This window comes from Fukomys damarensis, unplaced genomic scaffold (genome assembly GCF_012274545.1).
Source record: "Fukomys damarensis isolate Sample0158 unplaced genomic scaffold, DMR_v1.0_HiC HiC_scaffold_11, whole genome shotgun sequence".
In the NCBI taxonomy this organism is placed as follows: Eukaryota; Metazoa; Chordata; class Mammalia; order Rodentia; family Bathyergidae; genus Fukomys; species Fukomys damarensis.
This window is the reverse complement of record NW_022900923.1, coordinates 38669449-38694701: the sequence shown is the minus strand read 5'-3', so window position 1 is coordinate 38694701 and position 25253 is coordinate 38669449.

Here is a 25253-nt window from a genome sequence, read left to right as displayed (position 1 = left end):
GTCATACACATTCTTTACATTTCAGGAAGTATTTTCTCTCTGACTCAAGGTTGGATTTCGGATTTCCATCTTGTTGTTTCTTGTGCTGTGCAGAAGCTTTTTAATCTGATGTAATCCAAATTGTTTACTTTTTATCTTGAATATCTTTTGTTATCTGAACTTTTCATGTCACTTCTAAAACTTATTACAAAGTTAATATCAAGGAACTTTCCTTCTAGAGTTGTTCTAGAACTGTAATAGTTTCAGAGCCTCCCTTAAGTGTTCACGTTATTTTGAGTTGGTTTTGTTGTATCATAGAAGGGTCCAGTTTAATTTTTTGCATGTGCCTTTTCCATTTTGCTAGTGCCATTTGTTAGAGATTATCCTTTCCTCACTGTTTAGCATTGGAATTTCCAAAGATCATTTGACCATCTTTATGTGGATTTATATCTTTGTTCTCTATTCTATTCCATTGGTCTCTATTTCATTGATCTATGTCTTGATCTTCAAGGAGAATTTTTCAGCTTTTCACCAATGAATGTGATGTTGGATATGAACTTTTCCTGTATGGTCTTTATTATGTTGACATAAATTATTTCTCTTTCTAGCTTGTTGAATACTTTAATCATGAAATGATATTGAATTTTGTTAGATTTTTTTCTGCATTAGTTAAGATACACATGTAGTATTTGTCCTTAATTTTCTTAATGCAGTGCATTAGACTGATGGTTTTCAGATATTTAATAATCCTTGCCTTCCAGGAATAAATGCTACTTGATCATGCTGTATAATCCTTTTATTTTAATTTGTTTTGCTTGTATTTGGTGGGAATTTTTTCATCGATATCTGTTAGGGAAAGTGGTCTGTGTTTTACTTGTAATATCCTTGGCCAATTTTGGTATCAAGATAATGATGCTTCCATAAAATATTGCAAGTATTTCCTCTTCATCTTTTTGGAAGATTTTGGGAAAGATTGGTCTTAATACTTCTTTAAATGTTTGATAAAATTATCCACTGAAGCTATCTCACATTGCACAGCTTTTTGTGGGGAATTATTGATTATTAATTCAGTATTTTTATGCATTTTTGATCCCAATTACTCAGGAGGCTGAGGTGGAAGAATCACTGGAGCCCAAAAGTTTAAGACAAGCCTGAGCAAGACCCTGTCCCAAGAAAGAAGAAAAATTATTCTGTTTCACCATAATTCATTATGTGTATTTGTGTGTCTCTAGGAACTTATCTGTTTCTTCTAGATTATTCTGTTTATAGACTGATAATTGTCTATTGTAGTTTCTTGTGATTCTTTAATTTTTGGCATTGGTCATAATGTCTACTTTGTATTTCTGGTTTTTGTTATTTGAATATTTTTCTTAGTCATGCAAAGGCTTTGCTGATTGTTGATTTTTTTCGGAGAAGTAACTGACTTTTGTTAATTTATTTTTATGGATTTTTTATTCTCTATTTTGTTTATTTCTGCTCTAGTACTTAATATCTTTAGTTTGTTCTACTTTTTCTTGTTCAGTGAGTATGAAATCTGTATAAATTATAATGTAGGCACTTATCACTATGAAATTCCATCTTAGAATTACTTTTGTGCATCTGATAAGTTCTGGTATACTGGTTTTGTTCTAATTTGTCTCAAAATATTTTCTAACTTACCTTTGATTTTTTTCTTTGATTTACTATTTTTTAGGAGTATGTTGTTTAATTTCCACATATTTATCAGTTTTTAAATTTTGCTCTGCCATTGATTTCTAGTTCCATTCTACCATCGTTAGAAGAGATGCTTATTATGATATCAACCTTCTTAAATTTTCTAATTCTAGTTTCATAGCATAACACTGATTTATGTTGGGAGAATGTGCTTGAGACTAATGAGCTACTTCCACTGCTCCAAACTGGATAATGTTTAAGCCATCTGTATTAACAGAAAGTCTTCCTGTAGAGTAAAAATACAGAGTTAATATTTAACACTAAATAATGCATTGAAATCATCATGATGGTCTCCAACAATTTCCTATAGACCTTGAAGTATAGCCATATTTTATTAGTCTTAAAAGTAATGAGTTTTTGCCATACTGAACTTTTAAACTATAAAATAATTTGAAGTATAATTTTTTCTAGCTTGAATCATAAAACTTTTTAACGAACAAATTGGAATTATACCATACTAATCTAATTTTATATATGTAATGAAAGAAAAAGGTAGTATTGTTTATTCAAGTGAAAAGTACAGATTATTTAAAAATTTTATTTACATTTAGTTATCTGACATGCATACCAAATACTTTATCATGTCTAGCATCAATTTAAACTCTAGAAAAAGTAACAATATTTACCTTCCAATCTTAAAATGATGATTAATTTTTTGTGTATTTCTGTTCCTATCAACTTTAATTTCATATCAGTAAATAAGAGCAGTTATTGATTGTAGTCATTTATTCATCAAGTAAGATAAATTAGCTCTTAATTAGATATTTAAAATGATAACAGAGGAGGAGCTCAGTAATAAATTTTGATTCAACAAAATTTTGGATATATATTTGATAAAGAATAGAGAGGATCCAATTCTAGGATCTGCAGAAAGCATGTAATGTAGAATGGTAGTATATGGTTCCTACGGGCCTGTCCCCATGTCCTTACTTTACCAAAGCCTGGTTACATAGGTCTGTGGAATATTCTTCACATTTACGTTTTTGAAGGAGCTAAAACAGCCATCCTGTGATCTACTCATTACTTTATTCAGGGAATGTCTCCAGTTCTTTTTCACTGAACTCTGGGTGAATGAATTAATAACATGTGATAGGAGAAAGAGACCTTGTTTCTGAAATGGCCTTAGAAAAATGTTCCTGTCTAAGGATTCCCAAGAGTAAGTAGGTCCTAAACATGGCTCCATGGGAATGCCACAGGAATGTCTCTGGAGGTACTGATGTTTTGTAGTTGAAAAGCTCCAAAGTGTAAGAAATCCTCATATTTAACTTACCTTATCTATTCTGGACTAAAAGGAACAATTAGTGTTGGGAGAAAGAATTAAGTACCACCTTCAATACCCCAGGCTTTTCTCTGGTCGTTTTAAGTTGATTTGTTTTAACACCTATATCCTCATAACAAATTAGTGAAGTTTGCTACTGGGTGATATTTCTGCTTATGTAAATCTGATGTGATCATTCAATCCTTGGTGTTAGCCCAAGAGTCACTTATTACTGTGAGGGTGGTTCTTAAACACTTCTGTGTATAAACATTAGTTAGAAGTCATAAAATATACATTTTTGGGCTCTTTTCATAATGATTTCATAATGAATTGATTTGGTTTGGGATGACATTCTATGTCTTAAGTTAGAAATCTATATGTGACATCTTATGTTAGCACAATTTTACATCTACCTCTCATATGTTTACACATACAGTAATAAATGTCTACATATTTCTGTGTTCAGTGTGTTATGATTTATGCCTTGAATTTGTTGCTTTTGCTTATTTTAGAACATTTGCCTAACATATAGAAGCTTGATTGGTGATAATAATACTATAGAGAAAATGATCTCTTTGCCTTATATAGAGTAGTTATCTCTCTTCATTAAAAGGCCTATTAACCAGGTGGTGATTTAGAATTTTGAAAAAATGTGTTCCAAACCATTTGTTTTTCTTTTTATGTAACATGTATGAAAGTTTAACATTTGCCTTTGCAGTTAGAATGATGAATAACTTTTTCTTCGCAATGTATAGAGCACCCTTAAATGCATGTTTGATTTTTATTGTATTTCTTTCCTACATATTTAACCTTAATGATGGTCACTGTTTATTTTCAGTGATGATGGTAGGGCTAAGAGTATGCAAATTTAAAAGTTTTTTTTGTGTGTGTGTAGGGGGGAAGGGGACAGAGATAGATAAAAGAGTGGGAGAAGAGTCTAGTAAGTCTCCTATAAATAAACAGACAAATTCTTGACAATTATAACCCAACCTTATAAAAGAGGTATGTAATTCATATATCACTGAGTACTACCTAGTGCAAGTCAGATTACAGAAGCGATGTACTCTGAAAACATACAATTTTCTGGCTACTACCTTGTTCTTATGTTCTAGTTTTTAAAGTCTCTTTCTTTGTGAAGTATATTATTTTCACTCTCTTGCTTCTTCCACTGTAAAATATTTTACGTAAAAAATGTAAACCCTGAATTAATGATTAGTAAGTAGGGAAAACTGCACTTAACCAAGTATTGGAAAACTTTAAAGGATTTTAAGTTCTGTTTAGACCAAGCAAAGCCTAACTTCTTGTTTCAAGTTTAAAAACACACACACACACAGCTTCTTTGTTGTCAGCTAGCTTTTTACAAAACACCATTTTGATGAATTAAGAGTAAGTGAATGGGAACCATATGGATAAATTTCTTTTGAAATACCAGAAGCATTAAAAATTCAAGAGAAATTGATCTTGGCAAATACAGCTTTGTAGGTTTTGCTAAAAGAAAAATGTTTGAAAAATAGTTTTCAAGCCGTTTTACTGAACTGGAACCTCAAAGCACCAAGCTTTCCAAGGTGTAGAGCTCATGTGAGCGGGACGAGCCTCAGGAGAGGGAAGGTAATGCTGTCCATCTAAGAGGGTGGTATAGAATCGCCTTACATGTGGAGATCCCAGATGCAAACGCTAGCCCAGTGCTTCTCAACCTGTTTGCATTATTTCTCCCTAAGGAGCTTTTTAGACATTTTTGTTTTTCTTATCCATCTCTGTCAAAGTTTATTATAACTACAAATATTCTGTGTATTTATGCAATGTTTATTATGTATGATCAGTGATTGAAAGGACTTTTTGCAAACACCCTGCCCCAGAACTAAATGCTGCCATCTTGAGAATAATATCTCCTCCTTTGGGAGTCTGTGCCCTGGGGCATTTTATCAGACATTTGGCAATGTCTGAAGGCATTTTTGATTGTCACAACTGCAGGGAGGAGAGACAGAGGTGTTACTGGCAGCTGGAGGGTGCAGGCCAAGAAAGCTACATTGTGTAGGACAGCCCCTCAGAATGATGGTCTGAAATGTTGACAGTGCTGGGCCAAGAAACTCCACAGTAGGGCCAGACTGCTTAAGTTTAAATCTTAGATGTTCCACTAACCACTGAAAAACTTTCAGTTTGTATCTGTAAAATGGTGATAACAGTAGTACCCATTATATAGGATTAGCGAGACAGTGAAACGCGCCAATACCTACAAAACAGTTAGAACAGTGCCTGGTATATGGAGAATGCTTAATAAAGGTTAGCTATTTAGTTTTAAATCACATTATATTAGAAAAGCAAGTTTTCAAATCAAATTCCCAAAATACATAATATCACAAAATCCTTCATGGTTGTTTACGTACATATCTATTCATTTTCCTGAGATATATACATAACCAGTATATCCCTAGTGCAATTTAAATTCAGAATGCATTTGTGTACTGACTAGCAAAGTATTAAATTTGTCAGATTACTGATTATATGAACAAACAGTGGGATACGATCTAGGGGGCTGCTGCCAACAAGCGTATTTTCATTATACTGTAAAAAAAAAGACAAATGTAGCAGTATCGTAAATGCTTTCCTTGGGCTTCAGCACACAATTAGGAAGCGCCACTTTGACAGTCGATCTATCCTCCCGGCACTTCAGGAAAGGCCATTTTTTATAAGAATTTTCAGTTTCATAGCATAGTGAAATATGAATTAATGGCTCCAATGTGCTTCTATTACAAATATCTTGGCCGAATGCTAGCTGCTATTTCTTGCTCTTTATTTGCTTTCTATAAGGATTGCAGCTTTTGCATAGATAGTTCAGAGGATATGAATAAATTGGCCTTGCCGGATGTACAACAATGCATGGCTTGTTACAGGAAATCAAAGGTTATCCTCTTTTTCTTCCTTTCATTTTAGAAAATAAAAGACAAAAATGAAAGAAGGTGTGGGAGAATCCTATTTGCTTTCATTTCTATTCATTCAGCAAGTCATACCGACTTGACATCTCCTAAGAGGAGCTGGCTTTTCAGGTCATCAGTTCAGTTCTTCACTGCTGTCCTGGTCTGTAGTAAGGCAGAAAGGCTGAAATCATCTAAGGAAGATTGTTGTTTCGAGGTCTTCGGTATTTGCCCCCCAACTCTTCTGACTGCTACGGTCTCAAAGTTCCAGAGAGACAGAAGTGTGCAATACAAGGTCCGCTGCTAGAAACATGATCAGGGGTGGAGCTGTCGTCTTTGGAGAAAAGCTACTTGGATTTGAGTTCTGGTTCTGCCCCTTGCCAGTTCTGTTCTTGTTGCCTGGTGAGGATAAGCGATCTTAACACTCTAGAGGGGCGTGCATCGAGCTGCATCTGGGCAAGGGACACGTTCATGACCTGTCAGCTGTGGGTCATTTTCTTTCTGTGGCTACAATTGAATCCTCACTACAATGAGCTCTGTAGTATAAGAGTTTATTAGGCTGAAGGAAAGAACGCTTGCTCATATCTTTCCCTCAAATCATACTCCCCAGTGTTATGCTGATTTAGCGGGTTTCGTTTTCTGTTGCAGAGAGATTTCTTAGAAAAGTCGTGTATTCACAATAATAAATGTCCAAGTTTTACCATCTATGAAAATCAAATTCCAACCAGAAACAAAAGCCAGCCACCTAAATTCTTGGACGCTACTGAAAAGCATGCCCATAAACCTTAATGTTTGACTTAGCTTTGTAAAGTTGCTGAAGGCTTTATACCCTTCAAATGCCCTACTTCTTTTATAAAGGAAAAGTTTATTTGGACAAGTTGGTTTCCAGCAGTCTTTTGTGCTACTGCTGTGCTCTGTCAGTGTAAGAGGAGGAAGTCCAAAGAAAAGAGAGCGAAAGCCTTCTGTATCCGGGACTAGATCTCTAAAGTGACTCCTCTAAAAGTTCTGTCCTCCCTTACTGCTGTGATTTCTGCTTTTAAAAACATAATCTTGATGCCCCAAAAGGCCAGGAATATTGAGTCATGAAAATGAAATTCTATTGAATTCATTGAAGTTGTTTAAAGATTGTTTTTTCCCCTCACTTTTGGGAATTTCCAGGTGGGAGGACTAGAGAACATCTGTCCTTTGTGAATGGATCAGCCCAATCAGAAATACTAAATAGTCAGAGACAGTGGTGAAGGCACAGACTAAGGTTCACAAGTCAAATGTGTTGGTCATTTTGCTTCTACAGCAGTGTCTTCAAAAGCATTGTAGTTGTAGAAAAGTGTTGATTACCATTCCTAAGTGATTGTCCTGCCTTAGATACTAATAGTACCATACTTCTGGATAAACCATCTTACCTGTCAGTACCACAGAGTTCCTTAGACGCTTAAGACAGAGTTAGAGGGGCAGAATATGGACGTAGTCACGGCACATCACAGAAGGTCTTTTTTTTTTGGTACCAGTGATGGAACTCAGCACCTTGCACTTGTGAGGCAGGCGTCGGCCCCAATGAGCTAAATCCCCAGCTCTGAAATTTTTTTAAAAATTATTTATTTATATATTTATTTATTTGGTATCAGGAATCAAACTTGGGACCTTGAGCTTGCGAGGTAACCACTGAGCTAAATCCCCGCCCCATAGGATCTTTATGAGAATCAAAATAGGATAAATAAAACTCTGTAAATTACAGATTTTATGTAAATGTCATATAGGATTGATATAGTTTGGTTCATTCAAACATGCTTTTTCTTTCTCTTTAACTCAACGTACTCATTTAAGTTGGACCCCTTTCTCACTGAGGGCTCACTGAAAACCCACAATTTGTGTTGTGCCAGAAACCACAGAAAAGAATGTAGAAATTTCATAAATGTTAATTGTAAATCTAATTTTCTAGAGAATATAAGAAGGGTCTATAATGGTTCCATAACTTACCTAATTGAAGTAAGTAAGAAGGGAAGGAAAAACATTGCTTTAGATCATGATTACAACTGTTTCACATGTGAAGAAGGAGAAGACACTGAAAAGAGAACTTTAAATAGTTCTGAGAACTTGTAATTCTATGATTTTACTGTCACCTTTCTTTTCTACATCTTAGGTAGCTTTCGGCCACACCAGTAAAAATACAGCTTCGTTGCCCTGCTTCTACGTTGCTATTTTATTTTTGGATTAACTGTGTGGGAGATAATATTTGATTCAAAGAAATCTTGAACTGAAAGGCAAAGAGGGGAATTTCACAGCTAGGAATTTTAGGTTAACAGAACTTTCCTTACATTGAAGAAAGTAGGATATGTACCAAAACTTTAGAAATTCTCTCATTTAGCTGCTCAAAGATAAGGGTGGACAACTGAGTCTGAAAGTATAGTGTCTATTATATAAAGACATATTTAGAATACATCAGTTAATTTTACTGTAGGAGGAGAGAGAATACTATTTATGTGAAAATGTAATGTAAATAATGCTAAGACTGTGGTCCTAAAAGTTTTTTTTTAATTTTTTTATTTTCTGATAGTACCAGGGATTAAATTTAGGGAGAGCTGAGCTATATTCTCAGCCCTTTCATTTTTTTTATTTTGAGACGGGGTCTTGCTGAGTAGTTCAGACCGGTCAGGAACTTCTGATCCTCCTGCCTCAGGCTCCTAAGTAACTTGGTTTACAGATGTATTTCAGTATACCCACCTAAATAAATTAAAAAAATAGTTGTTGCTCACTGAAGAAATTAAGTAAAAACATATAAAAACCCAATTTTCAAAGAGCTGCCCAAGTGTTAGATGAGCGTTTTGTAGGAAGTGTTATGGAAATCAGAGAACGGTTGTAACTGTGAATCATGACAGTCAACTTGAGTGGATTCAGAACCTAGCAGATTTGTGATGTACAGTGCTGGGTGTGTCTGAGTTGGTCACGGGGACATAACCTCGAGGACTGTCTGTTCCCTGGCTCCTTTCTCTCTGGCGCTCTTTCCTTCTGTTCTACTTCCTGGCCACAGGAAGTGAGTGACTTGACTCCATCCTTCTCTTTTGCATGTTGCTTCTGCCTTGGATCCAGCCGACCATGATCTGAAACCTGCGACATCATGAGTGTAATTAAAGTTCTCCTGCAAGTTGCAAGTGTGGAGAATTTTGTCCTGACCACTGGGCAATTGACCAGTTCAGTGGTGAGATCCAGAGAGGACAGAGGAAGTTAAAGAAGCAATAAGGGTAGAGCTTGAGCAGGGTTTTCAAAGGATGGAGGACATTAGAATGAAGGAAGAAATGGAATATGTGGGCCAAGGAGTGCTGTGGCAGGCTGGAATAATCTACATGAAACAGAGGGCTCTTGCCAGTGCCATGGAAATGGGATTGAAAAAGCAGGCCTGCACGGGTTGTAGTGGCTCGTGATTGGAATGGCATGCAGAGTGGAAACCTTTCTCTTTGCTAAAGAACTTTATTACTAAAAATGTTGCTTTAATAATACTAACACAATGCAGAATTTATTAGAGGGGAGCAAATAATAAGATAATGCAATAATCTTGGAATAAAGTAATGAAGATTTGAATTTGGATGGTGGTAGGGAAAATGCAAAACGTAATATACAAATCATCAAATTATCTTTTATAATTTGTATAAAACCATCAGCAATATTTTGCAGATGTTGCTGAGAAGACCACGCCAACATTCTTTTTGAAGCCATTAAGTATTATGGAGAGTCCAGTCTGTGCCTCAAGGTGTTAACCGCTATTTGAAGAGCTTTCTCCTCTTACAGATTTTACTTCTCGAACTCCATATTTTTCTCTCAAAATGAGTCAGTGTCTCGCACAATGAGCCAGCTCACTTCTTATTATCACTCCTGAGATATGCTGTTGCCCTTCCAAGCGACACAAAGCTGCTTCTCTCATTCGGATTTAAGAAGCTAGGTAATATTCCATGGCCTAAGAATAATAGATATTGTAGGCATTGCTAGTGAGCTTTCTGCGTGGCATCTCATTGAGGCTTCACAACACCCCTATAAAGTACCTAAACTTACCAGTATGCCCATTTTACCAAGGAGATCTTTGAAGAATACAGTAAACCTTTCTTGACTACATGATCAGGAAGTGGATGACTCCGGTTACAGTACAGAACTGGTTAGCTCCTGCATGCACTCACGTTACCACTACATGGTACTACCTTTGTACGCCTCCTGTCATAATTGCCTCCTGCCCCCTATCATTTAGGAAAATATGGTCCCAGTGTGATCCCTGTGCTTATTGCCACAATCATCCTGATAACATATTCATCATTCCCTCTCATAGATGAGCAAAAGGAGGCTGAGATACAGAAAGGAATAGCTAGTAAGCATTTTCCTAGGAACTTAATTCTGGACCCTTCTGGAGTTGTTTCCCTCCCTGATGCTTCCATTATTTAGTCTTATATGCATCAGATCTGTGTGAGCTAGTCAAGATGAAAAGAGGGTACGGGAACAGTGCACTGTGGTTCCATAGTTTGATAGCTAGAAAGTCAAATAGTCATGATATTTCATCTGTGTAAGACGAAAGAGATTTAGATCCTTTCTACAGTTTAATTCTTATAACCTTTTCCTAACATATATTAAGGATGCTCTGAGAAAAGCCATTGTATGTAAAGTGACTATTCATACTTGTAACCACATCAGTTTTATCTCTTCTTTATGATCAAATGGAGAGAAGCATTTTTTATTGATATGTGAAGTAACTAATAAATATGCTCATATCATCATCTGTAGATCAAAGAAAAACATGCATGGGACAGCAAATGCTTAAATATATCTCCAGCAGGATATTGTTGGAAGATCCCTTTGGTTTTTTATTGGATAAAGGTTCAGTTTCCCTGACAACCAGCTTTCTGAACAGACTGCCTGTACTTCAGTGTGCTACAGCTTGCTGTAAAAGTCAAAGTGTAATACTCTTACAAGTTGCTCTTAAATTTGCTAAAGAGTGACTTTACAATTTTTATATGATTTCTCCTAGACACTGCTGAGAAGATGTTGGGTTACCAAGTAAAAGGAGGTTATTAGTGTGTGGGTCTCCAAACCCATAATACACTCTTAAATTCAGAGTTGTTACTTAAGTAAAAGTTACCATGTCATTATGTGATCGCATTTGCTGGCTGTTCATCAACCTAGAAACAGATCATTCTGGATCCATACTGATTCTTGTCTACAGATAGAAATATTAGGAAAGTAATAGCTAGTTTTGACAATTATTTGGTCGGTAACCAAGAGGAATTCCAAATGTTCAAGTTGACTATGAGCATCCATGTGAAATCTTTCTGCTATCCTTGCTCTTCCAGTGAACTCTTACTTCCTCAAGGAACTTCTGGGCAGTGGGAAGAAAGTGACGTAAATGGGATCGGGTTTGGCAGAGGTTTTCAAATAACTTGTTTAGTTTCTAGAAAGTGTGGGAATCCTGTCTGGCCCATAGACGCTTGTCCAAAAGCATATTCAGGTTCATCTTTCTTCATGGGTCCTATGTATTTTTTACTACATTTGCCCATGTATTTTTTTAAAATCACATCTTAATCTCCGTAACCTTGAAGATGGCCTTTAAAACACTACTGTTGTTCCCTTGTATTTTGATCTGCACTTTGCCTTTTAAAATGTGTGCTGTGTAAGACATTCTTAGTCTCTGGTTATGAACCTATAGACAAATTTTATGTGTGGGTGATAATATATTTTTCTGAAAGACACTTCAGTGTTTTCGTCAAACTTTGAGTGGGTCCACACTTCACATAAATGATAATGTCTGCTAGGAGCTTCCACAGATTTCTGCGACTTTCTATCCCTCTTTCATTCCTTCTTAGGGTTTTCCTTTGGTGAAATTTCCCTGGATAGTCTATTCTATAAGATATCTCCCTTGATTGCTGAGATCAGTTTGTTTCATACAAATTAACCAATATATTAGCCTTTGCCTATATAATCAACCAAACTTATAACTTAATTAATATGTCAGAATAACACACTTTAGCTTTTCAAATAATAAGCCAACATCAAATATGAAATAAACTACCTAAGTGCTGGGCTTTTGAGAAGAGGCATTTCCATTTGATGTCAGTTCGCACCTCTAAATGTGCAGCCAAGCAAGCTCTGATGAACACTTGAATGTGAATTCAGTTGAATGAAGAGCATTTCTGATTTTATTAAAAATTATGCTCATATGATGCATTTCATGGGACAGTGAGTGTAGATCATTCTAGAGGACTGATACAGCCAAGCGCTGAATGAAACAGGATAGGCCTCAGATTCTACCGGCCACGGGGTTTGCTAAGCAGTAGAATGTGGAGGAAAATGTGACCATCAAGTCCTCAAATCCAATGGAGCCTATGAGCCCATTCATTAAGGCCAGAAAGGATAACGTGGCATGTTTTAGAAACCTAAGATATTCATAAACATGTGAATAATTTGAGGATTACTGTTTCCTGCATGAACAGCTTTCTTGCCTATTTATGGGACAGAATTAGATACAGGAGATGTGCACAGAAACATACTAATTTTCAAAGAGCGTATACTATAGTTTCTCAGATATGTGCTATTTTCACTTTGTCTTACAATCTGTATATTTTGTGAAAATATATAACTCATTTTTTTGGTTTATATCTTATTAGTGTTATTTCATAAATATATATCTTTCTAGAACCTCTCTTCTAGCTCCATCTAACTTTCCCCACTAATTCTGCAAATAATTACTTCTTCTTTTCTGGAAACACAGGAGTGTCTTATAGAAAATGTTAACAGGACTTCATCTCAGCACTTCAGTGTTCCTGCATTGATACATTCTTCATACTAAAGGAAGAAAAACATCTCTTCTGAGTGACACTTTTAATGGGTTACTGAATCGCATTACATTGAAAATTTCTAGAGTCAGATTCTCAGATATCGTTCTCTTCACCTTCATTTAAAGGATCTAATTTCCTCCACATTTTCTTGGGGTTTCCTGATGTAGAGAATCCTGCTGCTCTTCCTTTCTTTGGAAATAGGTCCTGCTCTTCTATCTGATGCTCTACTAACAGTTTGCGAAGGGCGGGGAAGGGAAATGGTGATGCATATTCCCATCCCTTCAGAGTTTTATGTTGTCTTACCTGTGTGTCTACAGAATGAATGTTTTGTTTTGCAACAGGTTCTAGATGGAAAGAAGGCCAGGGACAGGGGCAAAACTTGCCTTTTGAAAGCAGCTTTAGAGTCATTTCTCCATCCTCCATTGGCGTTCAACGGCTTGGGGCAAAAGAGGGGTTTTCTCAAGATGTAAAAGTAAGCGGATTATTAATAGAGGCCTGATTGGGACCGAGACACATTTTCTAATTTGATGTTAATTGATGATAAAGTGGATAGTTTGAAATTGATTACTCTGATTTACTTTTGGCAGTTGCTTAGCTCGTTCTATACTCAAAATGGATGGGGTCTGAGTGTACAGCCTTCTATTAGTGGCTTCATTTTTATTGCCAACAAACATGTTTTGTACACCCTGACTTCTTTGTATTGTTGTCAATGAATCTTTCTCCTTGTTAAGACTGTCAGCTTCTTAAAATATCCCTGAATGGTGCTGCCATTGATTATACATTCATTTTATATACATATACTTAAAATATATTTTATTATATATGCATGTAGAATTACTTCTTCAATTAAATGAATACCTACACATGAATTTTGAAAATCAGATAGCCCTACAAGACATAAAGAAAAACTTTAATTTCTCTTATCTCCTATTCTCTACCCCTATTTCCCAGAGACAATTATGTTTAATCTTTTTGTGTCTTCTAGATATTATTTCAGTGTTACTAATATATGCTTGCACCGACCTTCACTGATCACTAGTTTTGTCTGTTATGATAGACAATGACTTCATTTTTCACCATGATACACTTTTTCTCCCTTAGGATTTAGCATATCTTTATATTTTATAATAATAAACTGTTTTCATGCTTTTCCTAATTTTTCACACTCCATAGACAACCAGTCAGCAAAACAGTCAATTTCAAACTTCAAAATATATTGTAACCTGACTGCTTCTTGACCTTGTAGCATCTATTCCTAAGTACAGGATGTCTTATCTCTTCTCTGGACTGCAATAACAGATTCATAACTAGTTTTTTTTTTTTGTTTCCACTTTTTGACTACTTAGAGCCTATTTGGCCTAGAGCAGGTAGAGTGACATAAATAGATTTCTTAAATTCTGCCTTCCAAAGACTTGTCATCTTCACAGTAAATCTAAGGTCTTCCTCACATTGTCTAAAAATTGTTGCAATATGGATTCTGGTCGTCACCATCTCACTCTGCCTTCTTTACGGATCCTTGAATTTCTTCCTCACTAGCTTCATTGATGTTTCTCAAATGCAACAAGAATGCTGCATGCAGAGCCTCTGCCCTTGCTGTACCCTCCTCCAGGTATGCATGTGCTCCTCCTTCTACTGTCCCTAGGCCCCACATGCATGATCTTTCATTTGAAAGACATTTTGTTTCAGAGAACATCCTCGACACTCTTTCCTAAAGAGGCCACCTTTCTCACACAAAAATCTGCAATCTATTTTTCTACTTTTCCATAGAATGTGAACTGCATGAGTTCAGGGTTATTGTTGACTTTTGTCATTGCTACATCACCAGCATCAGCACACTGCTTGGCACTAAAGACATTCCAGAAATACTTGTAGTACTTGTAGGATGAGTGACCATGTAAACTGTTAGTACAGGGAGCACATAGGTGTTTCAATGGTTTTCTAGATATGGCACCCTGAAGTCCTGATGTTTGCTCAGTGAGGGACATCATCCCACTGAAAAAAGAGAAAACAGTTGCTCACAGACACCATCTTTTATCCTTAAGCAGGATAAAGCTCCCAAAGTTTTGAGGACTTTTGAGGACACCACGTGTAGTTTCCTTCCAGAGAGAAACAAAGTTAGTCTTGGTTCACTGTCTTTAATCAGGAACTTTTGTTCTGAATAGGGTAGAAGGGAATCCAGTTGTAAAATGTGTAACTATAAAATATATAGCACAGATTACTAACATAAGCTACACACTCTCCCTTGCCAGTGTTTGGTTTTGCATTCACTTGTGTAGAAATATTTGTCTTTCTGTTATATTGATCCAGTTTACCTTACCCCAAACAGTCCATCTTTTTAGCCCTCAGTTCATATCATTTTATTTGCTCTTTCTCCAAAGCCAGGCGGTACCTGTTGCTGGCTCCCAGATCTTTAGCAAGCTTCACATTCATGTGGTTTGTGATCATCTCTGTCTGGATATTCCATAAAGATACTGAATGAAACAGGAACAGTATGTATGTAATTCTTTCCTCCAAGCTTGTTATTTTTCGGTTTTTCTCTTTGGAGAAACAGCAGTTAGACCAGATATCTTTTTCTCATGAAATCTGCATCATCAACCAGTCACAAGTTCTACGGATTACAGCACCTAACTAACAACTCTCAATCCAGTCGGCACTTCTGTGTTCCCAGCAAGACTTTTATCCTTCAAATCCATCACTACAGTTCTGTTGCTTATAGACACAACATCCCAGATTGAGGCTGATGTTCTACCAACTATCCTCTGTATTGCAGAGAATTTCACACTTGGCGCCCTTCCTGTTCTTGGACGACTTCCTGGATCCCCAGGATAGAGGTAGATGAAAGACTTCATTGTGCCCTTCAGTGTTGTCTTTTTCTAGACCAGGCTCCTGCCAGTGTCCTGTGCAGATTCTTTACATTTGCTGTTCTGAATGACTGAGAGTTTGCCAAATATACTGTGATGTTTCTTTATATATTGTTCCCTCCACTTTAAGTGTTTTTAGATACTGTTTTTATTCAGTTAATTTCTTCCTGTCCCTAAAGACTCAACGTAAACATTTTCTCTGCTAGGAAGCCTTTTCTGATTGCCAATTAAAGTCCCGATGTTCAATTATAGTTTCCTGATCATCTTTATATCTCAGCTACCTAAGCTAGTAGTGTTTATTCCTCATCCATGGAGAGAACGAAGAATGGATATTTATATGAAACCTTTACTACCTAGACCCAAAGGACCTTTTAGAGCCACATGGAGTTAAGATGTACCATCAAGGCACTGTAAGTGAATGTTACACACAACTATATATTGTGAGAACTTCCAAATGTAAAGGTATGGGCAGTGGCAATTTTCTATTTTAGCTTTGAACCAAAAATGTAGGTATTATTTAAATTATGTTGTACACTCCTGGTGCTGTGATATATGTATGTAAAAAGGAAGTGGGATTGCATGGCAGAATTATATATAAACTCTGATAATTTGTCCCAACTTTATTGTTTCATTAATTCATTTTCTGTGGACATTGAAATTGCTTATTGTTCTTAATTTGGATATTTTAATTATCTGCTTTATATAGAAAGCATTTAATACATTTTAAACATGGACTTCAAAAAATAAGGATATCTGTTTCTTTGGCATTAACACAACTACTAAATCACTGATCTTAAAAGTGTATAAAAACCATAGAATGAGTGATGAAAGTCAATAGACTTGACCTTCCTTTAATGATATTTGAATTTAATGAATTAGTATATTATGTAAATGAAATTTGAAGGACACAGACCTGACTTCAGGAATACATTTGCAATTCCCTTCACTGCCTGCCATTTGTCCTATATGATTTTTTACAAACATCATTTATATAGGTTTGGTTCTAATTATAGCTTGAAAATTATTGTTTGACTATACAGTCATGACAACATGAGAAATCAGGAAAAAATATCAGTTAGCAGATTAAAATTTACTGTAGCAGGCATCCAGTTGTTGAATGAACCCTGTGTCCTTCACCTTAAAGCCCTGCCTGGAAGACCATTTCAAATATTTATTACTTGCAGAATGAAAAAGTGCTTCCTTACATCTTTATTGACTTTATTTTTCCTTAACTTTAAAAAAAACAATTAATTTTATTGGTACATTTCAGCTATGCAATGTAATGACATTTATCTTTGGAAATTTGCACGTTTACATTATCTATCTTGGTTCTTACTTTTCCCCATCCCCCTGCCCTCCCTTCAATACCTCTACCCCTCCTTATCTACAAAGACTCTGTTTCCATTTTTTCTTTTTCTCATGTTAATTCCATTCCCATCTTCCTTTTCTCTTACCTCTGCCATGTCCCCTTCCCCTTTATATGTTTTCTTCCTATTTCACATTCAGGCGGTACTCTTAAGTGAAATAAATAGGACACATGGATAAATACCAAATAGTTTCTCTAGTGTAAGAAACTGGAAGTGTAAATAAGGACTAAAAGGTATATTAGATAATGTGAAATGCCTTAACTTTTATTAAAGCCTCTTCTTGCTGCGTAAGCTGAATAAAAAAAAATAATCCAAATTACCTGTATTTACGATCTCTGTGCTGTCTTTAAATCCTGTGTGTTGTTTCCAAAGCGGGAAGGGTCCATTCCATCAATACTTGTGATTCATGCCTTTCGGCTATTATTTTCTAGTTTTTATGTTTATACGTATTTTTAAAAAAATTAATTTAATATTGAAAAAAATGGTGGCATGGTGATATACATCCTCCAAATACTACCTTGTAGTATTTAACTAGAATTAAAATTGTGCAATGGCTACATTGTAACACAAGAAAGCACAAGCAACGACTCTCGTAGGTGACGACAAAAGCACTTTCTCTCTGACCAGTATGTGATTAAGTACAACAGCATATAATGGCTTTATAAGATTTATGACACTAGGGCCCACCTCTTTTATGTGCTCTCAGTTGTTACTGGCACCCTATAGGTGTTTAATAAATATTAATATTGCTAAGTTTAATAATAAATGAAAAGGAAAAGCAGATCTTGAGGAAAGCTTGCAGTGGATGAATGTTTCATTGTTTCCAAAGGCAATCTTGTTTGATTTCAGACATAATCCTAAAGATTTAAAATTTTACCTGCTTCTTTTTTAAATAATATAAAAGCTATTTATATTCAACTTCTTCATTTTGTGCAGAGTAAAATTTTTATTTTCATATCAAACACAAACCCAGAGATGTAAACCAAAATGATAGACCGCTTCAAGTACAATTGTATATACAGAATTAAGGCCAGATGGGACTGTAAAACTAACCTCTAACTCTCAACATATAATCCCATATGTCTTGGCAGGATAATATGAAACACTGATCAGAAAACAGGTAGGCACTGATTCTGTTCTTCTATGGTTTCTCACTACTCTTTTTTCCCCCCGTATCCTGTCAACCCCACATAAATGCTTAGAAACTCACCACCCTAGAGTGAGGGGAGTAGAAAGGAGAATGAATATGACTTGATATATTGGAAGGAGACAATGAAGATTTGTACGGAGGCAGCTTTTAAACACCTGAATGTGAAATATGCATGCCTGTTAACCTTGACAGTGAGTTTGACTGCCTGGAGAGACTCCCAGAGAGGGAGTTAGAGGGTACTGACCTCACCCAAGATTAGCCCATTCACACACTCATAGCTGGATGGATTATTAGTAGGGGCCTGGTTGGAGGGAGTGGGCCATGGGACCATGACCTTGGGGATGATACCTGGTCTCTGTCCCCTTCCTGTCCCCTTTCTGGCCACTATGAGTTGTGCAACTTCCATGTCGCACTTGTACCATCATTTCTCTGCTTCGGAGCCAGGTGACTAAGGACTGAAACTTCTGAAATTGCCAGATACAGCAGCCTCGTCCCGCTTCACTTTGCAGTTGTCAGGAATTTGTCCCAGCAATGAGAAAGCTGACCTATAAGATGCAAGTTTGAAGTGGGTTTCCCAAAATAGAGTCAAGTTTCATGTGGAATTTAGTAACACTGAGAGATGTTCCTCAAATCTTAGTATTATTTATCCACAGAGGTGGGAAGGGTGTTAAGCCATGAGATTTGTCTTCCTGCATTCAGGTGGAGTTGGACTCTAGCACAGTCAATAGCTGGTTTGTGTAAATTTCTTTCAGTCTGTGACTACACAAAATCACATGGACATTCTCGATATGAAAAGAGTGTATAAATCAGGCAAATAATAGGTTTATTGATTTCATGGACATCGCATCTACTTTTAAAATTGTTTCATTGGAAAGAGAAACTTTTGCATAAAGTTCATTTTTAATGATTGCATCTACCTATATAAATATTTTGCCATCTATATAAAAGGCATAGATAGAATCTTCACTGTTTTATTGTGAAACCACTGATCATGGGACCATGTATACATGCATTTTGAATAAGAAAACACTAAAAAATTAAGAAAATTTATAAAGTACAGTGTGATGGGCTAAGCAACCAAATATATATATTCTTACCATATATATATATAAAATATTGACTTTGAAAATATTTCAGCTATAATTTCTTTCACGGTAGTGATTGGACTATATAGAAAGAAGAAAATTATGGGTTAAGTAGACATAAAAATTACACTTGAACTTTTCAGTTTCCAAGGTATCCTTAGATGCTTCAGTTTTCATTTGAGAGAGGTTAGATGGCCCAGTGTAAAATCTCCAGTCGTGTCAAGGTGCATTATGCCCATTGATGGTAACATTGAGCAGGCCTGAAAGTTCTTGCAGAAGTGACCCTACCGTTCAAGGCCACGCTGACTGGCTGGAATGAGGCATCTCTCTGGAAAGCACTGCTTGACATGCTTGCATGCCTGAAGTGTAAGTTCCATGTGGATCCTGCCCTGGGAGACCAGCCATGGCTCTGAAGTATGCTCAGCTCACTTTCTTCTCGAGAAGCCAGACTGAAGAGATGAATGTGGTGATTCAGGCTCTGTGCATACATTCCAAATGCGGCCAGTACGACTGACTGTCGGCCTAACAGGAAGCTGCTGTGAGTTGTGTGCAGGGTAGAATCCGGGACGTATAATGTGAAGAGTAAGCTCTTTCCTCAGTGATCAAGCCGGAGCCGTCAAATTCTACTTATTCATTTTATTATGAACCTTTCTGTTATTGGAAGGCATATTTAACAAAATTTAGCATTGTAGCCGTTCTATTTTAATTTATTTCTTAGCACATATTTGCAATACATTATGACTACACTCTTTGTGGGTGCTGGGTACCTGTCCATGACACATCCTTTTGATTCCCCTTCCCCTGTCTAACCTTCCACCCGCTGTGTGTCTACTGGTCCCCTTCCCATTTGTACTGGATCGATCTCTCTGTTTCCTATTGCCTGTATTTTATTTTGCTGTATACCGTATTTGTACTTTGAAGTTCTCAGATGTGCGGAGCTATGCAGGACATTATGCTTGTATGTCTGACTTATTTCATTTTGGCCTCACTTCCGTTTATCTCCTTCCCTTATGTGCAATATGCTTCTATATTATGTTTATTGCTTTGCACACATTGAGACATCCTTGACTCCCTGGCATGAAACCTTTTCAGTCATAATGCACGATCCTTTTGATGATTTGTTAGCTTATATTTGCCAGTATCTTTCTGAGAATTTTGTGTTGCCTGTACTTTTCCTGTTTAATTGCGTCTCTGGTTTTGGAATCGGAGTGATCCTGGCTTCTGGGATGAGTTAGAAACACTCCTCCTCTTTCAGTTTCATTTAAGAGTCTACAGAGTATTGGTGCTTCATCTCCCTAAATGTCTTATGGAATTCTGTTGTGAGCTCATCAGGTCCTGGGATTTTTTTAGCTGCTAGGCTTTTTATCACTGCTACAATTTCACTGCTTGTTACTGGATTATTCAGAATTGTTACGTCTTCTTGATTCAGTTCTGGTAATTCATATGTGTATAGGAATCTGGTTCTATCTTGAAGAGTCTCCAATTTGAAAGAGAATAGTTTTTCAGAGCAGTTGCTACCATAATAATCTTCTGGTTTTACCGGTGTCTATTGTGATTTTGCCTTTTTCATTTCTGATTTCATAAATATGTCTTTTTTCCCCCTTTTGGTAACTTTGGCTGTATCTACTTTTTTATTCTTTCCAAGAAGAAGCTCTTCAATTCATTGCTTTTTGTATGTTATTTTTCCCTCCATTTCTTTAATTTCTACTGTGATCTTTATGATTTCCCTTCTTAAACTACTTTTGGCTTTGGACTGTTGCTGTTTGAGAATTTGAGGCTCATGATTAGTTTATTTGTTTTAGCTCACTCTGTTTTTAAAAAAGTGTTTATTAATAAAAGGCATCAGATTTTATCAAATGATTTTTTACATTTATTAAAATAATCGTGTAATTTTTATCACACATTCTATTAATATGGTGTATTGTCTTGACATAGTTTTAGATGTTAAACCAAACATACATTCTGGGAAAAATCTATCCCATTCAAATGAGAAGGGGAACAAGGGCAGGGAGGAAGGGACAAAAAAAAAAGGAGAAAGTAGAAGAAAAAAATGGAAACAAAGCTTTTGTATATAAGGAGGGGAAGAGGGGTTTAAGGGAGAGGAGGATGCGAAAAAAGAGAAGATGGTTGTATCATGTACAGGTACAAATTCCCTATCATGAATATTATTGCTATGTGTATCTAAAATGTACTAATAAATGTTTTGCTCAATAAAATAAGTTTATACTTAAGAAGTATAGCATAGTTAATGAAATAGACACAACAAAATTAATTCATAGAACCAGAGAATAGCACAATTCCAATATAACATAGAAAACTAATGAATCTTGACCAATCTTTCTAAGTGTGCTGGCCAAGTATATAACTAATAATAGAATAATGGAAAAATAGTTAATGACAAATACTAAAATTATTTCATGTTATATGTATCTATACTTCTTTGATTTTTATTAGTACCCATTTGCAGTGATGATGATTACATTTCTCATGAGGAGTTGGTGCATGTTCATATCACATCTTTATTTTTTTAGTCTGCTCCTCTCTTCTCCCTTCTGTCAACCTCTTGATCCCTTTCCCATTTGAAAAAGACTGATCTCATTTTTCCTAATTTCCCTTTTTGATTTTTCACTTTATTTAATCTTGGCTATCTCACATAAGAAAAATCATGTGAGATTGAAACTTGAATGTCTGATTTATTTTACTTAACATTGTGGTCTCTAGTTGTGTCCATTTTCATACGAATGACTCAAGTTGATCTTCATGACAGTGTACAGGTCCATTGTGTATAAATATCATATTTTCTTTATCCATTCTTCTGTTGCTGGACATATAAGCTGATTCCAATATTTAATTATTGTGAATTGTGGTGCTATAAATATGGGCATGCAAGTATCACTGTAATATGATGTCTTTGACTCTTTTGGGAAGGTACCTAGAAGTGGAGTATCTTTGTCAAATGGAATTTCTACTCTTAGTTTTCTGAGGAGTCTCTGTGCTGATTTACCTAATGTTTGCACTAGTTTGCATTCCCACCAACAATGAAGAAGTTTTCCTTTATCCATGCAGTCTCATCAGCATTTGTTATTATTTTTGTTTGCCATACTCTTTGTCATTCTTTTTTTATCTTGATGTTTGCCATTCTTTATGTCATGTTGTTTTAATATGCATTTCTGTAATGGCCAGAAAGGTTGAATAATTTTTCATGTGTTTCTTGAGCTGCTTGTATTTCTTCTGAGAACTATCTGTTCATTTCAGTTTCCCATTTTTTTCCAGTACTGGAGATCAAACTCAGGACCTTGAGCTTGCCAGGCAAGCATGGTGCCACTGAGCTACTTCCCTGGCACAGTTTCCCATTTTTTGATTGGGTCTTTTATTTTGTAGGTATAATTGTTTTTGAGTTCTTTATATATTCTGGATATTAGTCCTTTTTATAAGGAACAGCTGGAAAAGTTTTTTTTTTCCTATCTTGTAAGTTGTCTCTTCATTCTGTTGGAATTTTCTTTTGCCATTTAGAGACTTTTTAATTTGATTAGATTCTTCATATTATTTCTTGTGCAATTAGGGTTCTGTTCTGAAAGTCTTTACCTATGCCCGTCTTTAAGAGTTTTACCTATTTTATCTTCCAGCAGATTGCTTCTGTTTTAATGTTTAGGTCTTTCATCCATTTTGATTTTAGTTTTGTACATAATGAGAGTTATGGTTCTAAATTTAATCTTCTGCATGTGGATAGCGAGTTTTCCCAGCATTATTTGCTAAAAATGCTATCATTTCTACAGCATAAATTTGGGGTTTCTTTGACATACTGGATAGCTGAATATACCTAGAGTTATATCTACATCGTCTATCCTTTTCCACTGATTTACATGTGTGTGTGTGTGTGTGTGTGTGTGTGTGTTTTATCAGTGTCATGCTTTTATCACTATAGTTTTATAGTATACTAACTTGAAGTCCATTATCGTGATGCTTTCTGCCTTGTTCCTTTTGCCAAGGATTGCTTGTGCTATTCTAAGTCTCCTCTAGTTGCACATGAATTTTAGGATTATATCTAGTTCTGTGAGGAATGCTATTGATATTTTCTTTGAGATTATATCCAATGTGTATATCAGTTTTGGAAGTATAGCCATTATGACTGTATTAGTTATCCCTATCCAGGAACAGGGCTGTCTATTTTCTGATGCATACTTTGATCTCCTTTTCCACAGTACTTTAATTTTCATTGTAGGTATCTTTTACTTCCTTGCTTACTTCCTAAGTATTTTTTTATTCTGTTCTGAATGGTATTTCCCTAATTTCTTAAACAGTGAGTTTATTCTTTACAAATGTTGTAATATTTTCATCCGTTGAACCATCCCTATTTTCTGGGGCGAAGCCATGATATGTGATCTTTTTGATAACTTGTTGAACTCTGTTTACCAGTATCTTGTTGAGGACTTTAACATTATGCACAGTAAAGGTCTTTTCCTGTAGTTCTCTTTTTTGCTTGGGTCAATTTTTGCTTTTGGAATCAGGCTAATTCTGGCTTCCAGGAATGGCTTTGGGAGTACTCCTTCTCTTTTTATTGCATTAAAGGGTTTGAGAAGTATGGCATTAGACCTTCCTAAAGGTTATTGTAGAATTTGGCAGTGAATCCACCAGGACCTGTGCATTTCTTAGTTGGTAGTTTTTAAGAATCACTTTATCAGTTTGATTGCCTGATATTGTATTACTTGGGACTTTTATATCATCTTTGTTTAGTTTTGGTAGTTCATGTGTGTGTGTGTGTGTGTGTGTGTGTGTGTGTAGGAATCTATGCATTTCTCCTGAATTCTCTTACATATTAGAGTACAGGTTCTTTTCACTTTTAGTTGCACTAATTTTGATCTTTCCTTTTTTGGGGGTAAGAGTGTTTAGGGGTTTGTCCATTTTATTTATTCTTTCAAAGAACCATGAACTTGCTCTGTTTTTCTACTGTGCACATTGACTGTAGTAAACATTTCTCTTAGGACTCCTTTCATTGTGTCTCCTAGGTTCTGGTGTGTTGTACTAACATTTTCATTTTCTTCTAGGAATTAATTTCTCCTTTGATTTCTTCCCTGACTCATATGTCCAAGAGTGTGTTATTTATTTTCTAGGTGTTGATAAATTTTCTGTGGTTTCTTTTGTGTTTGATTTCTAGTTTCACTATATGGAGTAATTTTGAATCTTTATTATTTATTTAAGCAGATTTGGTCCATTTTGGAGAAATTTCCTTGTGCTGCCGAGAAAAAATGTGTTCTATTGTAGTAGGGTAGAAGAATCTGTAGATTCTTTTTAGTTGATTTTTTCAAAGTTGTGGTTCAGCTCTGATATGTCTTTGTTGCCTTTTTTTGTTCACTCCATCTGTTTCTTTGCAAAAATATGGTATTGAGGTCACCTGCTATGACTACATTATTGCTTATTTGATCTTTTATATCCAGAAGTGTTTGTTTTATGAATTTAGGTACACCAATATTTGGTGCATATATATATATAACTGTCTCTTCTCCGTAAAGTTTTCTTTTAACAGGTATGTAGTGACTTTCTTTGTATTCTTTGCTTCTTCTAATCAGTTTTAGCTTGAACTTTAATTTATCTGAGAATAAAATTGCTACTGCTGTTTCCTTTCTTGGTTTTGGTGCATGGAATGTTGTTTTCCATCTTCGTTTTACAGTCTTTCAATTTATTTTTGGATTAAATGAGTTTCTTAAATGCAACTGATAGATTTTTTTTTTTTTTTTAGTTTAGTCTGCCAATGGGAAATTGAGCCCATTTATATTGAGAGTTACTATTGAAAGATATTGATTTATTCTTAACATTCTGTTCTTTGTTGATGAATTCATTATTTTTCCTTGTTTGTTTAACTACTACCTATACATGATGTATTCATTAATTACATCCAATTGTTTTATTTTGTTGGCTTTCTTGTCTTTGGGATATTTTTCAGTATTTTTGGAGTGCTGGTTTTGTGTTTATGCATCTCCTAAAGATGTTCTTTGTTGTGGAATGTCCTTTTTTATCAATTTTGAGAAATAGTTTCACAGGATATATTAGTCTGGCTTGGAAGTTGTTTATTTTCGCAGTTTGAAACACATCACTTCATGCTCTCCTAGCCATTATAGTTTGTG